Genomic DNA, 4919 nt, shown 5'->3' on the forward strand with positions numbered 1-4919 from the left:
TCCAACGAGGGTGGAGGTACTTCATTCCCTGGGGCGGCTATGTTGTCATTTTTGTCATGGTTACCGAGGTCATTATCCATGTGTACGGGTGCTGCTTGACAGTTTGACATGTTGATCCTGGAATCAAAGATACTCACAAGAACAACTGTAAAATAGTATGGGTTACGAAGGTTAGTACCAGGAAATCACTATTATCCTTAGCCCCCTGTAAGCGCCAAACTGTTTATCCTAAAAACGGATAACAATTGAATTTATACGTAGTTTTAAGGACACGTGATTTTACTTGACACAAACTGAGAATATATAAATTGATATTGAAATTGATTGTAAAAAGAAATAAATGAAAACCAAATGAAATGTATAGCTTTGGTCCTCGAGTTAGGTCACCCTCGAACCAAGTGAAGATTCTACTGATATATATGAACAGAGCAACAGAATATTGAAAGCTAAAAGAAGACAGTGTATTGCTTTGTATTACGTGAATATAATGCTCTTTTACAAATTACCAGACCCTCTTTATATAGTAGGGGATTCCTACTTTAGTTACAACTCTAAATACAGTAAGAAATCCCATGATTGGATAAATACCGAAGCTTGACCTATCACATTCCAGTCTCGATCAGTCATCAAAAGGCAAGCCCGTTTTGACCGTATACAGGATATGAGAAGGCGTCGGTAATGGTTAGATAAAACAAACAGGAGAGGGGAAGAAACAAACAGTAATTACCACAAAATATAAGAGAACTTGCCATTTTCAGAGCAAAGTTGCGAAATACTCTAACTACCTCAATTTTCGAGTTAAAATAATTACTCCGCAAATAAAAAAAAATACAAAAAACGGACATTGATGCTTCCACATGGGAGAAACTTTCTCTAGTGAAATCAACTAAAATTAATCATGAAGAAGGATGAGAAAAAAAAAACAATGAAAAAGCTTAGAGAAAACGTCGTAGGTTTTGTGAAGACAATTCTCGTCACTCAATTTTCAGAGCTGAGTCAACTGATTCAGTTACTTTTTATTTCCAATGCACTTGGAGTCTTTGATTCTTCATGAATACAATTTTTTCCGCAAGTATTTCTAATGCTTGCATATAAAAGGATATGTTTAAGGTCTTAAGTCTCAAAATATATAGAATGAAAACATTTTTGATCGTATTTATGTATTAGTTCTAAGGTTCCAATGTCATTCAGCCAATTGGTCGAACATATGGCATGGAATTTTAAGAAAATATATGAAAGAGTGATATGAGTTAACCATCCCAAAGCAGTTAGGGCAAAGTCGTCAGCAACCCTTCATCAATTTCACATAACCATCAAAATAGTCCTAAATAAGAAGAAAATAAAAGATATCTATCAAAATCTCATCACCAAGACACGAGTAAAACAAATAAAGGAAAAAAGAGAACATAGGCCAAAAACACAAAAAGCGAAACTGAAAAAACCAACACATATCATCAAAATCCCAACACCAAGAAACTCCACAGAATTCACATATATGATAAACCCTAAAACCAAAGAGCAAATGGAAAAATGTAGAAATCAAATAAAAGCTAATGGCCAGAGCGAAGAAGAAACTAAGGAAAAGCTGGAATAGAGCAATAATCGAGCAGAAAAACTTAAGATCAAACTCAAATTTCAACTCAAAAAAGGATTATCACTCGGTTTTTGCCGTTTCTCGGTTCTACACTTTGATTATGGTGAATTGTTGTTGTACTTCTTTTTCTCCATGCATGCCTAGAAAAAATCATATTGGAAAATTAAGTAGAAAGAGAGAGAAAAGGGAAGAGATGCAAACATATAACAATTATAACTTTTTATACTTAAACCTTCAACTTTGGACTAACTGTGTCAACGTGAGAACTGAGCTACACTACACAAAACGGCAGGTCAGGTCCTTGATTAAGAAAAGTAATCAAGGACACATAGAAGGTGGTGGAAAATTAAAGATATTTTTCAGGTTTTCAAACTGACTTTGCTTAAAAAAAAATTAAAGGATAATGTTCTCTTAAGCACAGGCTTCATATCATGCAAATTGTATAACATCATTAATTTTCGTGGAACATTCATATCAAGAAAATTGTATAGTACCATTATTTTTTATGAAACATTTATCAGAGGATGGAATAAAAGTTTTACTGGAGTCTCAAATTTTTTTTAATGTTTGGTTGTAAAGATGGTATTAACACTAATAAATTAAACTTAACGGTGTAGATCTTTCTCCATTAAATGACTTTAAATTTTGTAAATAACCTATTTAGACTAATTCTAACATGTCTAAATAACACCCACTTTAAAAAAATTTAAAAAAAATTCAAAATTTGAACATACTTATTTAAGTGTCTTTAAGAATTTCGGTTCGGTATTCGGTTTATCAATTGTGTATACCAAATACCGTACCAAATTATTTCGGTACGATTCGATATTTTTTATTTTGGTTCGGTATGGTTTTGGTACGATTTCAATTTAATAATCGCTAAATAAGCAAAACTAACAATTAAGGACTAAGGAGTGCAACAGTGCACAATTCAAACTAACTTGGTCAGTCCTCTTTGACAACGTTGTCGCTAACAGTAAGCTGTTAAGAACCATTATTTCCTTTGACAATTCACAATTTACAATTCTAAGGAGTGCAGTTGACGCCTAACAATTTCTTTCACAATTCACAATTCAGTGATCACAATTCTCCGTGCAGTTTAAGGTCTAAAGAGTAAGCACAATTCAAGGCAAGAAACAGAAACTGTCTGGACGCTAAAAACAATGATACAACATGGATAAACAGAAACTGCCTTCATTCTTCACAGTACACATTGCACAATTTACAATTCTGCCTAACTCACACAGTGCAACAGAATTAAACAAAAAATAGAGATTCTAACAGAAAATTATCAAAGACATGTGAAACTAAAAAAGTCCCTCAGCGAGTTCCATCAGAAAATGATATCGACAAATTTTTCAGAGACGTGTCAAGATCAAAGTAATAGTTACTAAGCAAGAATAACTAGAATAATTACTCAAGCAATTGCAGTGTTTCAACAATTAGACATGGCTCTTTTATATTCAATCCTGCAGATTCTGCAGTTTCTAGTTCTAAGGGATTAAAAGTTGAACTAAGAGCATACAAGCTGTTCCAGAACATCCACGTAAGATCATAGCTAATGAAAAGAATTTTCAAGTTCCAAATATGCAATCATACTAAAGTATATAAGAAAGTTGTCAAGACCAGTACACGGGAAATACATAGAGTTGAAGTTGCAGGAGAAAATTCAGACCACGTGACTTTTATAATACAAGGCTATAAACATTATGTTTTATTATGACATTTAACTGTTTAAGCTATTAAATTGTTCATCTCAATCAGAATAGTATGCAGTAAAAGACGAGGCTCAGGCTGCTTCATGGAGGCCTTAAGCCTTCACAAATCATTATATACAGCCACTTTCTTGGGTACTATTAAGACGCTAGTAATTATATATATACATTTATCAGCAAAAATAAAATAAAAACTAGGAACAAGATGCCAACATACTATTAGTAATAGTGGAGCCACATCCACCATTATCAACTTCAGGCGAACAATTTCACCAACATAAGATAAGAACACTATGAAGTATTTTAGTCTCAACAGATATATGACCTATATTGCAATCAAGTTCTGAGCAAACCAAAATTCATAAGCAGATAGTACCTCTTTGAGGTCACTGCCAAATTCTTTGACAGTAGATATAGCCACAGTGGCAGCTTCATCAAAAGGATATCTGTAAAGCACAAAAAAATGAAGATTAAGTAGGGGTAACTATCCATAGCTGCTAAGATTATATATTGTTATTATTCTCACAGCAAAGGTCTTCTCGCTGAAAGAAACTATCGTCATTTCTGACTTTGTCTTTCTTCCTTTCTAAATTCTAATTCCCTAATTGGCTAATCCCTAATTGAAAGAATCAGATAAGTGAAAAACTAGAGAGTAGGGCCTTATTGGGTTGGGCTGGGGCGCTAGGCAATGGGCATTAGATATACAACTTGGGCTGGGCATTATAGCTATAGGTTCAACTTAAAATTCAGTATTTCGGTATACCGAAATTTCAAGATCCTAATACCGAGTACCGTACCAATATACCAATATACCAAAATACCGAAAATATAATACCGAATTAGATCGAAATACCAAAAAAATGAAACCGAAATACCGAATTAATTCGGTCCATTTCGAAATTTGATTTTTCGGATTTTATGCCCATCCCTAACCAGGGGACCCCAGAATAACATAAATCTCAAATCTCATATCACAATACTAAGAGCAAACTCTACTGCCACAAATAACTACAACACATCAAATATGTTGCGACGTACAATTCGATCCCAAGTTTCAACACAATATCTTTTACAACGTACAATCCATTCCCAAATCAATATCATATCATTTCATATTCGGTTGCGGCGTGCAACCCGATCCTCCAATATCAATTTCTTTCAATACCGTTGTAGCGTGCAACCCGATCCCCCAATATCAATTTCTCAACATAAACTATTCAACACCACTATTTCCGAAATATCAACACAAATGAGAGATGAAACATGCGAAACAGTAAGGAACTACCCAAACAAATGGAGAATATCCAATACTTCACAATCCCAAACATTGATAAAATAATAATACCAAAATAGCTAGATGGCTCACATAAACATAATGACATAATCAAGTACTTCAAGTAATATAAGAATAGTAAAAGCAAGTAGAACATGAGACAACGAAGATATATAATTAATACAATTAGAAGCATGTAGTAGTAAGCAGATATTGGGTGAGAGATGTGCAAAGAAGACATGGAAGTAACTAGCCCAATCCCACATGCTTTAACCCTACGACGGTGCATATACACTCATCACCTCGCATATATGTCGTTTCCTCACATAATTCACAT

At 33.9% G+C, this 4919-nt stretch overlaps 1 long non-coding RNA gene across 1 annotated transcript; it reads right to left on the reverse strand.

Annotated features, from left to right (window-relative positions):
* Positions 1–397: 397 nt before the first annotated feature.
* On the reverse strand, positions 398–3928 carry LOC104111181 (uncharacterized). The gene is made up of 3 exons (XR_001972236.3): positions 3836–3928; positions 3686–3755; positions 398–1324 (listed from the first exon to the last, which is right to left on the reverse strand). It is a non-coding gene; the product is annotated as an uncharacterized lncRNA (long non-coding RNA).
* Positions 3929–4919: the final 991 nt, after the last annotated feature.

This window comes from Nicotiana tomentosiformis, chromosome 8, assembly GCF_000390325.3.
Source record: "Nicotiana tomentosiformis chromosome 8, ASM39032v3, whole genome shotgun sequence".
NCBI lineage: Eukaryota > Viridiplantae > Streptophyta > Magnoliopsida > Solanales > Solanaceae > Nicotiana > Nicotiana tomentosiformis.